Source organism: Silene latifolia, chromosome 9 (genome assembly GCF_048544455.1).
Source record: "Silene latifolia isolate original U9 population chromosome 9, ASM4854445v1, whole genome shotgun sequence".
Lineage (NCBI taxonomy): Eukaryota > Viridiplantae > Streptophyta > Magnoliopsida > Caryophyllales > Caryophyllaceae > Silene > Silene latifolia.
In genome coordinates, this window is record NC_133534.1 from 209,507,280 (window position 1) to 209,521,490 (window position 14,211).

Genomic DNA, 14,211 nt, shown 5'->3' on the forward strand with positions numbered 1-14,211 from the left:
GTGTAGAGACAAAATTGAGATCGACGCGTTTCGAATCTCGACTTAAGTCGCGGACGCGATCCAACGTTTAAGGGGAATTTCTTGTCGCGTTACGAGAATTCCAACCATTATCAAGCTATAGGTCTAGCTTGGTAAATATCCAAATTTCACAGAAAAAATACAAAAAAAATATTCATCCGTTCAAATCATCCAAAATGTCGATCAATCACGAGCAAATGCAAAATATGAATCAAAACGCTTCCGCACCCATACCCCACACGTTGCACAAGGGCAATGATAAAAAATTCCCTCAGGCAAGAAGTTAGCAAAAGCCTCGGGAAACCTTTGTAACCAATCCCCATTCACCAACATTCTGTCAAGTCTACTGTACTTCCTTGTATCAACACCCTATTTGTTGGTCCAAGTAAAGTAAGAGCCAACAGCCTTAATATCCTGAAGCTGACAAAAATCAATGCAATCCTGGAAAGGTTGAATCACAGCTGGAGTAACTTCACCTCCAATCCTTTCCTGGTAGGTAAGCACATTATTAAAATCACCACCAATTGCCCATGGTACAGAACATTTACCACTATAATTCTTCAGAATATCCCACAGGTCTTTTCTCATATTCTTTTCTCATATTTTGATCATTAAAACCATAGACACAAGTAAACCAAAACGACCTCCCATTAACCTTGTCCTTCACAAAAGTATGAATTGTTTGACTAGTGATATCCTCAATGTGCACTTCATAACACTGAGGATTCCACATCAGCCACACTCTTCCCGAGAGCCCAATCTGAGCAAATATTATTCCTAACACTCAACCAATTATTACTCTTCACCTTAGTCTCAACAAGTCCAAATAGCCATAATTTATTAGAATGTAAAAACCACTTTATTTCTTTTTGCTCAGTTAAGCTATTTAGACCCCTTACGTTCCAGAAACCAAAATTATCCATTATCTCTTCTGGTAGCAGATCCTTCCTCAACAATACTTTGCTCTCTATTTTTCAAACCACTGAGTCCACCCTTAGCCATAGGTTTAGATTTGGTAACAGGAGGACTGGGATGCATCCTAGACTGCTTTGGGGTCACCACAGGAGCAACAGGTTGCACCACAGTCTGCTGAGGTTTCATCACAGGCCTCCAGACGTGCTTAGTCACAACCTTAGGTTTATCCTTGGCTTTGTTATCAGGCTTTCTACAATTTGCAGCTAGGTGTCCCATTCCTTTACACTGAGTACAAAGAATAGGGAGCCAGTCATACTCCACTCTAACTCTCTGCACGCCACCTTTCTCATCAATAAACTCAACATAATCAGGGAATTTTTGATTCATCTGGACCTTAACCAACACTTTAGCATAACTAAGAAGAGTTTTGTGAGCTGTAGCCTCATCACATCTCAGATAATCACCTATTATCCCACTGATTTTCTTTAGAGCATTTCCCCCCCAAAATTTTAACTCCAGCCCAACCAGTTTAATCAAGATAGGAAGTGTAGTTATCTCATGTTTAACAAGCTCTGTATCAGCTTTCCACTCATGAATAATCACAGGCTTATTGTCAAACATGATTTGGTCAGAGAGTAAGGCCTTCTGTTGCATCTCTAGGGTTTTAAATCTTACCAAGAAGATACCATTAGGTAGAAAAGAAACTTTATCAACATCATATTTGCCCCAAACACGCCTAATAAAAGCATCCACAACATTCCAAGGAGGGCTCGACCCTAATATATAGCAATACACCGAAGATTTCCAGTAGCTAATTTCAGGAGCAACATCCTCTTCAGAAATTTGAATGAGATTCTTTGATTCTACCTGAGGAGTAGTTTTCGGCGTCTGCTTCTTGGATTTCTTATTCAACACCTCCGTCCAAGTCCCATCCTCTTGCTGGAAAATCTCCGCATCAGGTTCCTCCGGTTCCTAAGGAATATCATCCAAATCCAGCTCCAGATCATACGGAAGGAGACACCGCGCAGTACTCTTCTCATTCAGTTGAATCATCTCCTCAACATCATGTAATTCTACCTCAAGAAGACTATATCGACCAAACAATTTATTCCCAGATTTTTTTTTGAATTATTTTGAGATTTTTTTGATTTATTTTGTGATTTTTTAGATCTAGCCATTGCAAAATCTAAATCAAATTAGGGTTTCAAAAGGTAATTTTTTCGCTGGTTTTCTTTCTCTCTCTGACCTTTCATACACGTACACTTCAAGGAAAATATGCGAGAACCAAAAGTGAAAAACAATAAGTAAAGCAGCACATGTAAAGGGGGGAAAAAGAAAAATAAAATAAAAAAGTTTTACAGAACCTTCTGGCTTAGTTTTTTTAATTGTTACAGCTCACATTAGGGTTTTCAAATAACAATGCTTGAGAACTATGACTGGTTTTCTTTTTTGATGGAGTTCCACTTTGGAATTCCAAATTACTCGAGAGGAGGCAGAAATTAGTCACATGGTATGCCAATGTACATAGCGTGAGTAGGACAATTAGGTCAATTATGTCCATATACGGGCTATCATAGCTCTAGGCTTTAACATGGGTGAAAAACTGAAAAATTATTAACCTGTAACTGGGAAAAGTGAAATTGAGAAAATCAATTGCTGAATTAAGAGGTTCTACTTCAGTTTGCCTGTAGTTCTCAGTAATGTAAATCTCATTCAGTTTGTCATGGATACCATAATTGCATTGCTTTGTTGTTACATATCGTTTAAGACTTTAAACTTAGCTGAAGTACCTTGCACTTTCCTTCAGCCATTTTCATCAACATGTTTCTCCTTTCTCTGGTACTGTTTGTAGCATCAAAGATACCCACCTAAGTTTAATATGAAGCGCCAAAATTGAGATAAAATAAAAGTGAATAAAGGAGACCATCACACTAGTAATATACGAGTAAAAGCACACACTTGACCTCCCTCTTGCATCCAAGATATCATATCTTCCATTGCAAGGGCAGCCACCTACAGTGGAGGTAAGAAAAACTTGGCTTTTGTATATGGGGAAATAATGAATCCATTTAACATTACAAGGAATATTGTAACACCCCCATATTCAGAGGAGCCTTAACTAGGCCTTCCTTAGCATATAAGGGCGTTACCATCTCGGTTGCCCGAGGATAGTAATTATCAAATGTCGATAAGAGAACAATTAAGTTATATTACAAGTGATTTAAACCAACAATGATATAAAAGATACAACTCAAAGACTATTCGCTATGACCATCATATCTCGTGAAGACTCATCCCTGCCCGGACTTCAGCTATCAACAACATCAACACCTGCTAAGACCGACTGCTCACCATAAGGGATCACGGCAGACACATAACAAACAAACAACCACACAAGGTCAGTACTGAGATAAGATACAACAATCGCAACTATAATTAACAACACAATACACGCTGTCATCCTCATACACAATCACGATAATCCAACCAACCCTCACATCGATCGTCCACCGGACCCGACCGCCACGCGATGGGGGACGCGGCCGTTCCCACCAAATCCCCGCTCCTCATAATGAGCGATAACCCTGTCCATTAATGTGCACATCCCCTCCCGTGGCGGGTTCCACGGAGGGCGAAACTAGGGCGTGGAGCCACTCCCGCAAGTGACCCCACTCAGCCGAGAACGCTTCTCGAGAACCAGAGACAACAACCACAATCACCATCACAACCGTCACAATACAACTACGATACTAAGCAATTACAATACAATCACAACGACCGACATACTAGACCATCTACAGAAACTGAGTAGGCAAACCTACCTTTAAGCAACTGCAACCAATCCATGCCGACAAACAACATATCCAGCGACCAAGCAAAGCCTATAACCACAATACAATTATCTATTACTAACAAGCAAACCCTAACTGTAAAGAACAAGGACACGGATGATGATTATGACATACCTATAGGGAAAAACTCAGCAAAAGACCGCTACCCGACTCAAGTGGCGCTCTCCTAAGGCACAAGGAACTTCAAAAGGCTTCCATGGAGGTTTTGAGGTGAAGGGAAGGGAAAGAGGCGACTGAAGGATAGGAGGAAAGTGGCGGAAGTGATATGCGGATTTAACAAAACACGATATAAAACCCTCGCTGAAAACTCGATACTCGATCGAGTACCCAACATACTCGATCGAGTGGCCCCCTACTCGATCGAGTAACCTAGCTACTCGATCGAGTAGCCTCTACTCTATCGAGTACCACTCATAACATGCAACCCAAGATGGTTTTGGCACGCAATTCTAAGACTACTCCTGCTCCCAAGGTCAGTCAACGCTGGTCAAAGAGTCTCTAAAAGGGCGGGTATTACAGTCTTCCCCCCTTAAAATAACTTCGTCCCTGAAGTTCAACTCACCTATCTCACGCACAAGACACGGAAAAACACGACATCACCAATCTTCCTACTCAAATCATTGCTCCCTGGAAATATCGTCCCCCCCATGTCATCATCATCACCGTCTACGCTCTATACCTGTCGACTCTTACAACTATCACGCAAACATTATAACCGTTAATTGTCACTCTATATATATGCATCAATTCTTACAAATTATTATATATCAAACATCGACCTTGCCATACGAGCCAACACAAACGACCATCACTCATCATATGATAACGACTATCAACCCGAAATGTATCTCATGTCAACCTCATACTGCACAACTAACACCACTGTGTTACTCACTAAGTCATTCTATTACGACACATCGTGCCACAACTGGCTCTTTATAACGGTCCTTTACAACATACTATCATATTCATTTCAATGAACTAAAGTAACCACTTACACTTCATATAAGCAATGTGACCAAAGTACTACAACGACAACAAAACATTGTAACGAGTAACAACATAACACAACAAAACATTGTAAACGTATAACCATATAACTTCAAATTCAGCCTTTTTATTTTGCTACATTACTCTTCCCCTCTAAAAGGAACTTCGTCCCCGAAGTTCACCACCAAAATTACAACACATTTTACTTATTGCTTGATTCATAACATGTATTAGAAACATATTATTTATTATGGACATTACTCGCTAAGCATAAACTCGTTAAATTACAAATCGTATACAAACCACCGGGATAACTTGCCGCCGTCGATAAAGCACATTAGTATCGTATGCACAAACGTACGAGGAAATGTAACTTCAATGAATGAATGGTAAAATGGCATATGTAATATTAAAACAACAAGAAACCGTCACCACTTCACTAATTGTTATCAATATGCATATCAAACCGAAACTTGACTTCCAACATATGAAATTAACGGTTCATAGGTGTTACTACGCACTAATAACTACCTTAAACATCAAACTTGCAATTATAAAACAATTGAACATTTTTAATTTTCGAAAACCTCCTGTAACAGTGCTACTCGATCGAGTATGTAGCGGTACTCGATCGAGTAGCCCAAAGGTCAGAAAGTTTTACTTCATACATGCCTGCAGCTACTCGATAGAGTACGGGGTACTCTGTCGAGTACCTACAGGCCAAAATGCCTATGAAGCTCGTTGTAAACCAACATACATGTACGTAATCGTCATATAAATCGAGTCGGGATGACTCCCCGACTCCCAACATCCTGCAATAAGGTCAAAGTATCAAATCCGGCCTTATGGCCAACAATACAAGTCCAACTAAGTCTCAACGAAAGCAACTACTAAAGGCTAACAACACTACAAACATCTAAAACCAACTACCATCAACAAAGATAAGTACAAGGAGTATCACTCCCTCTTCTTTCTTTCTTCGCTCAACCATCACCTCATCATCACCACCACCGCCGTGAAGTACCGCTCCCGATGATCCAATCCCCGCATCCCACCCCGCTCCGCTCCTGGGCCCACGTACCATGGAGTCAAGCCACCGTAGACAACGGACTGAGGTGTCCCCCACGTCGACTGATCCACCCCGTAGGAATGGAAAACCCCTGTGTAGTCCCCAACTCCACTCCACCAAACCGAATGCGGTCCCTCGGTCCCTATCCCCAGAGCGTACGCCATCACGTGCATGTTCCGGAGTGTCAAGGTAGATGACACTCTCTCCGCCAAGTAGCTGGATCGCGTCTCCGGGGTGTCGAGGTAAGGGTAGCACGGAAAAGGATGTCGCTCTTCTTTGTGGTGCCACCGGCCGTGGCCCAGTCTCCGAGGTCCTCTCCCTCACTCGACGGGGCCCTCTCCCCAACCTAGGTCTCTCCACTACCACAACCGACGCATTCTCGCCCTTCTTCGGCTCTGGCATCACCTCGAGAATCGTGTCGTCGATGAGGTAGGTCTGCAGCTGGCGGGGTCTATCAACATCCTCCTCCTCCTCCTCCTCCTCATCATCGGAGTCCACAGTCACTACCGCCAGCTCTAAGGGCTCCGTCGGTGGGAGGTGCTCAAAAGCTGGAATCTTCATCCAACTCACGCCCCACACCGTCCAAGCTAGGCTACCGTCAGCCAAAGTCCTCAACCCTTTCAGGTCGAGATAGTAGTCACGATCCATAGTGGGCAGTGGGGTAGCTAGAGGCACGTACTCCGAAGAAGCCTCGAAAGAGGTTAGCTTTTCAGCTAACCGAGTGGCGATAGCGCCACAACTCAAGTACCGGGAAGAGGCAGTGGCCATCAAGGCAAGGGCAGCACAAACCATCGAATGAGCATTAAAGACCACTTTCCTGGCCCGCTCCGGGTTCAAGTAAGACATCAGAAGTAACACCTCATGGTTGTTAAGCTTACTGATATCCGGTCGATCATAAAGGAGGTTCGAGAGAGAACGAAGAAAGATCCTCAAGGTAACATGCTGAACGTCATTAATCAACATGTTACTCGAGGTAGGAGCTGGTTTCCCGGTCAGACAAGGCATTAGGCGGCATACACCGCACTTAGCAGGGATATCCTGCAGCAGGAGCTGATAACCAGGCCAGCACCTTTTTTATGACAGGCACAATTCAAACCTGTGATTCCATTCAGGCAACCTCAACTGCCAGTCCAACTTCACCAGTCCACAAGAACAGCAGCCAGGCTAGCCACCATCAGCCACCTTGGCCAGCTGAATCCTTATTCAACTAGTCACAAATTAATCCTAGGGAGCCAGGCCAAATTCCTAAAGCATTGCACCAAAAATCGATCGAAAAGATAAGTTGTTGCGGGGGTAAAACAGATAAAGTAAAGTTGCCATTTTTGGCCAAACAAGAGAAAACTCTCAACAAAGAGGAACCTGGCCTATTCAGCATTCATTTTATGGAGCCTTGAGCCATATAAAATGCCTGCACCTAAGACACTTGACCCACAACAACCGACTAAAGATTTCAAAGAACTGACAACATGTCACTATCAACTTTGACTCTTTTGTTCTTGTTCGGTTTGCCTTAATTTCTTTTGTATCCGTTGTAATATAAGTCCACTACTCTTGTTTGCTTCCTAAGTTTAATCCTGGCCCTTAGATGGAGTTGTCTAGGGTTTATCATGTCTTGAACTTCTCACGAAAGGCCTATATAAGGACCTTTTCTCGGTCTGTTGTACTCGAGACTTTGATTAATGAAAAACCGGAGATTTCTCTCAAAAATTTGCAAATCTTTTAACTTTGCTGAGTCTTAGTTATAAGTCGGACTTAATATCTTCTTGTGCTTGCTTAGAAGGTGATTAAGGATCTGTGGTGCTACTTGGAATAGGTCTGTGCTTGCTTGAGCTATTTTAAGTGCATTTGTCAGTTAAGCTTGAATTGATTTCGTGCTTGCTTGAACAATTCAATCTTAGTCTTCCTAAATTATCAAATTGATTTCCTGTGCTTGCTTGGGAGTTAGTTTGTTAATTATATCCCATTTTTATTTACCAAAATTATCACAAAAACAGTCACAGGAGTCTTACCAGGAAACTGTCTGAGATTTCTCTTATTTCAGTCTGGTTTTCTATTTATTAAAAATACTTGGAGTGTGTGTAAAATCCTGAGAATTGGCACAGTTTTAGTTTACTCCCTTAACTAAATTATCACCAAGTTTCATGATTTTTCAGGGTCATTTACTATTTTTATAAAAATCCCCAAGTTTATTGCATTCCCTGAAAATTACTCCTTTGCCTGTTTCGGGATTTATCCCATTTGTGCTTGTTCCCATAGTTTACACTGCAAATTCTGGTTATCAGAGCTTAGGTTCATAACACAATCCTACCTTGTGTTAGTCCTGAGTGTGAGAGAGGTCAGTTCTTTTCCCAGCTACATCAAAACTACAAAAAAAATAACCCAATGAGTGAGGAGAGGTTAGCAGGAATGGAAGCAAAGATGGATCAATTAACCAACCTGGTTAATGTGACCCTGGAAGCTGTGAACACTGTGATGGCAAACATTCCCACTCCAGAAAGAGGAAGGCCACCACCCTACGAGAGGAAGAGGGGGGTAGAGGTATCCTTGGAGCGGGAAGAGGCCAACCACACCATCATAATGAAGAGGAACTCAACTCAGATTCAGAAGAATCCATGATGGAAGAAGGTAACTACTTGGCTAGAGATAAGGATGTTAAGGTAGAAATCCCTGATTTCCATGGTAGTTTAAATCCTGAGGACTTGTTAGACTGGCTTAGATCTGTTGAGAGAGTCTTTGAGTTTAAAAATTATGATGACAGAAAAGCTTTTAAGGTTGCTATTTTAAAACTCAAGGGCTATGCATCTCTTTGGTATGAGAATATGAAACACCAAAGGATTAGAGATGGTAAGGAACCAGTTAGGTCTTGGCTTAAGTTAAGAAAAAAGTTGAAGGAGAAATTCATAGCTAAAGACTATACTCAGGATATTTTTATTAAGTCGACTCGGTTGAAACAAGAGCGAGTTAAGCTGTTGAGGCCTACCTTAGGAGCTTTGAACAACTAACCCTACAATGTGAGGTCACTGAAAAACCTGAGCAAAAGATTGCTAGGTTCATTGAGGGTTTAGACCCTAAGATAGCTGGCAAATTGAGAATGCAACAAGTCTGGTCATTTGATGAGGCAATTAACCTAGCCTTAAGAATTGAGAAGCTAGGGAAGGTGAAGCCTGCAACACCCAAATTTCCCACCAGAACAACTTTCAAACCCTATACTGGTGTCAAAATGACTGAGGTACCTAAACCAGCTACCCAACCAACAGTAGACAAGGGGAAGGCACCCATGTACCCCAGAACCAACCCACCTTTATCCAGGGATAAAATCAAGTGCTTCCAATGTCAGGGCTTTGGCCATTTTAAGAAGGACTGTCCTTCTAACAGAGCTCTCACAGCTATGGAGATTGAGGAATGGGAAAGAGAGGGTCTAGTTGAGTATGAAGAAGAAGAGACACTGGTTCCAACAGGGATGGGCGAGAGGGAAAGCGATCAAGGACAAGTTGTGGCTCACCCCGACACAGGGCACAATTTGGTCCTATGGAGGGTTATGCACTCTCAACCAGCTCCTCTAGAAGCTGATCAGAGATCCATGATATTCGGGAGTAGGTGCCTTTGTCCAAGGGAGAGTGTGTAATTTGATCATTGATGGAGGTAGCTGTACCAATGTAGCATCCACTATCATGGTTAGCAAGCTGAGCTTGCCTACTCAGGAGCACCCCAACCCATACAAGCTGAGATGGTTAAGCAAAGGATCTGAAGTTAAAGTTGACAAGCAATGTATTGTTCCCTTTTCAATTGGGAAGGTGTACAAGGATGAAGTGCTGTGTGATGTGGTCCCTATGGATGCCTGCCATCTACTACTAGGGAGACCATGGGAATTTGACAGGAATACCACTCACCAGGGGAAGGAAAATGTCTATGTTTTCAAGCATAATGGAAAGAGAGTCACTCGACTCCTTGCCACCAAACCGAGAGGGGTTATGGAAGTCCTAACATGCCCGAAGAGGTTAATGGAGTACTATTTCTATCCGAGGCGGCTATGATCAAGGAGCCGAGGCAAGAACAACCTGTGTTGTTCCTCCTATCAAGGGAAACCAACACTGAATGGAACAAAGATGTACCTGCAGAGGTTCAACCCTTAGTTAAGAAGTACAAGGAGGTTTTTCCAGCAGAGTTGCCTAGTGGATTGCCACCCCTGAGAGGCATTGAGCATCACATAGACCTTGTACCTGGTTCTGTACTTCCTAACAGGCCAGCTTACAGGTGTGATCCCACAACAACTAAGGAGCTACAACATCAGATTGAAGAATTAATGACTAAGGGGTTTGTAAGGGAGTCATTGAGCCCCTGTGCGCACTGCCTTACTAGTGCCTAAGAAAGATGGAAGTTGGAGAATGTGTGCGATAGCAGGGCTATAAACAACATCACAGTCAAGTACAGATTCCCTATTCCAAGACTAGATGACATGTTGGATGAGCTCAGTGGGGCTCAGATCTTTTCAAAAATCGATCTCAGGCAAGGGTATCATCAGGTGAGAATAAGAGAAGGTGATGAGTGGAAAACAGCTTTCAAAACCAAACATGGCCTGTATGAGTGGCTTGTCATGCCATTTGGATTGTCTAATGCTCCAAGCACCTTCATGAGGCTCATGACTGAGGTTCTAAGACCCTGCCTTGGAAAGTTTCTTTGTAGTATACTTTGATGACATACTCATTTACAAAGAGAAGTCCATCGAGCATGTATTACACTTGGAAGTGATTTTTAAAATACTCGGGGAAAGAAGTTGTATGGGAAGCTTGAGAAATGTACCTTCATGGTCAATGAGGTAGCATTTCTGGGATATATTATATCGGGAAGGGGATTTCAGTTGATCGGGAGAAGATTCAGGCTATGCAAACTTGGCCAGTCCCACAAACAATCACGAAGTAAGGGGTTCCATGGCACGGCATCTTTCTACAGAAGGTTCATTAAGAATTTCAGCTCAATTGTTGCACCAATTATCGAGTGTATGAGGAAGGAGACTTCCAATGGACTGAAACGCTCGTGAGTCCTTTGAGAGGATCAAAAAATTAATGTGTGAGACTCCCATTCTCAAGCTACCTGACTTTGAACAACTATTTGAGGTGGAGTGTGATGCTAGTGGGGTTGGAATAGGAGCTGTCCTAATCCAAGGCCAGAGACCAGTGGCCTATTTCAGTGAGAAGTTGAATGGAGCCAAGCTGAAATATTCAACTTATGACAAAGAGTTCTATGCAATCATAAGGGCTCTTACACATTGGAGTCACTACTTGAAACCTAAGCCATTTGTGTTGCATTCTGATCATGAGGCCCTGAAATACATCAATGGCCAACACAAGCTGAGCCATAGACATGCTAAGTGGGTAGAATTCCTGCAAGCCTTTAACTTTTCAAGCAAATATAAAGAGGGGAAGCAGAATGTGGTAGCTGATGCCCTATCTAGAAGGCATTCTTTGTTTTGTCATTAGTAACAAGGTCCTTGGGTTTGAATTCATGAAGGAGATGTATAAGGAGGACCCCGACTTCTCTCGAGGAGTGGATTGTTCTCACAGAAGGAGGCTCAACTCAGAGTAAGAAATATATGCTACAGGAAGGTTTTTTGTTTCATGGTAACAAGTTGTGTGTACCAAGGGGATCCTACAGGGATTTACTGATCAGGGAAGTCCATTCAGGAGGGTTAGGGGGACATTTTGGTGTTCAAAAAACCCTAGATATCTTACAAGACCAATTTTATTGGCCTAGGATGATGGGTGATGTTCAGGCAGTCCTTAGAAGGTGTTCAACATGTCAGAAAGCCAAGAGTTCCTTCCAAGCAGGACCCTACACCCCACCGCCTATCCCCGATAAGCCTTGGGAAGGTGTGAGCCTTGATTTCATTGTGGCATTACCAAGAACACAGAGAGGAAAAGATTCAATCATGGTGGTTGTGGACAGGTTCAGTAAGATGGCTCACTTCATAGCCTGCAAGAAGACCGAGGATCTTTGCTAGTGTTCTTTGAGCTATACCTTAAAGAGATTGTGAGACTTCATGGGGTTTCTAAGACAATTGTATCTGACAGGGATACAAAATTTATGAGCTACTTTTGGAAGACCCTATGGAAGCTGCTAAAGACAAAGCTTTTGTTCAGTACCTCTCATCACCCACAAACAGATGGCCAAACTGAGGTCACTAACAAAACTTTGGGGAGAATTTTAAGGTGCCTAGTTAGCAAAACCTTGAAGGATTGGGATTTAAAGCTAGCTGCAGCTGAATTTGCATTCAACAGAGCACCATCTACCGCAATCGGTTACAGTCCTTTTGAGATAGTCTATGGGGTTAATCCACTTATGCCCTTGGACTTATCTTCTGTCCCAAAGGAAGAGATCAATCCTGATGCCAAGAGAACAGCTGAACAACTGCTGAAGTTGCATGAAACTGTAAGAAAACAAATTGAAAGGTCCAATGAGCTGTATAAAAAACAATCCAAGAAGCCTAGGAAAAGGAAGGAGTTTGAGGCAGGAGATATGGTTTGGCTGCACCTTAGGAAGGAAAGATTCCCCTCCAAAAGAAAGAACAAGCTTATGCCTAGAGCAGATGGGCCATTTGAAGTCTTGGAAAGAATTGGTCCAAATGCTTATAAAATTGACTTGCCAGGGGAGTATGGGGTTCATGGCACATTCAATGTGGGTGATCAAAGTCCATTCTATGAAGATTTCGAGGGAGAGGAGGATCCAGGCTTGAGGGCAAGCCCTGTTCAACCAGGGGGTTGCGGCAGAGCCGATAACCAGGCCAACACCTTTTTTATGACAGGCACAATTCAAACTCGTGATTCCATTCAGCAACCTCAATGCCGGTCCAACTTCACCAGTCCACAAGAACAAGCAGCCAGGCTAGCCACCATCACCACCTTGGCCAGCTGAATCCTTATTCAACTAGTCACAAATTAATCCTAGGGAGCCAGGCCAAATTCCTAAAGCATTGCACCAAAAATCGATGAAAAGATAAGTTGCGGGGGTAAAACAGGATAAAGTAAAGTTGCCATTTTTGGCCAAACAAGAGAAAACTCTCAACAAAGAGGAACCTGGCCTATTCAGCATTCATTTTATGGAGCCTTGAGCCATATAAAATGCCTGCACCTAAGCCACTTGACCCACAACAACCAGCTAAAGATTTCAGCAACCAGACAACATGTCACTATCAACTGCTGACTCTTTTGTTCTTGTTCAGTTTGCCTTAATTTCTTTTGTATCCGTTGTAATATAAGTCCACTACTCTTGTTTGCTTCCTAAGTTTAATCCTGGCCCTTAGATGGAGTTGTCTAGGGTTTATCATGTACTGAACTTCTCACAGAAAGGCCTATATAAGGACCTTTTCTCAGTCTGTTGTACTCAGACTTTGATTAATGAAAAACCTGGAGATTTCTCTCAAAAATTTGCAAATCTTTTAACTTTGCTGAGTCTTAGTTATAAGTCAGACTTAATATCTTCTTGTGCTTGCTTAGAAGGTGATTAAGGATCTGTGGTGCTACTTGGAATAGGTCTGTGCTTGCTTGAGCTATTTTAAGTGCATTATCAGTTAAGCTTGAATTGATTACGTGCTTGCTTGAACAATTCAATCTTAGTCTTCCTAAATTATCAAATTGATTTCCTGTGCTTGCTTGGGAGTTAGTTTGTTAATTATATCCCATTTTTATTTACCAAAATTATCACAAAAACGATCACAGGAGTCTTACCAGAAACGTTCGAGATTTCTCTTATTTGATCTGGTTTTCTATTTATTAAAAATACTTGGAGTGTGTGTAAAATCCTGAGAATTGGCACAGTTTTAGTTTACTCCCTTAACTAAATTATCACCAAGTTTCATGATTTTTCAGGGTCATTTACTATTTTTATAAAAATCCCCAAGTTTATTGCATTCCCTGAAAATTACTCCTTTGCCTGTTTCGGGATTTATCCCATTTGTGCTTGTTCCCATAGTTTACACTGCATATCCGTGATGGAGTCCTTGGGAGGCTTGGCCAACCCAAGGTGAGAAGCAAATTGGTCCATAGAAAGCAAGAAACTAGAGTTCATCAACCGAAACTCAACGGTCTGGCCAGCGGGGTCATAGATAAAGGAGCTCATAAACTCCAAGGTGAGAAAAGGATAAGAGTGTTTCCTCAGCCTATACAAACCCATAAGGCCCAAGGTCTCAAATATGTGACGGACATCCGTCTCTATCTCCAACTCCTCCAACAGTGTAGTATCTATACACCTCGTTGGTCTCATCTTGCGTTTTTGTAAAACTACAAAACGCTCTCGCTGTTTGAAATCAACAAAAACAACAGAAGGGTACTCCGGAACTGCGGGTACCACAGGTCCACTCCCTTCCCCCATCTC

General features: G+C 42.3%; 1 pseudogene; it reads right to left on the bottom strand.

The window, feature by feature from the left end:
• The window catches only part of LOC141600402 (6-phosphofructo-2-kinase/fructose-2,6-bisphosphatase-like), a 101,844-nt pseudogene that overhangs the window by 33,207 nt on the left and 54,426 nt on the right, over positions 1–14,211 (bottom strand).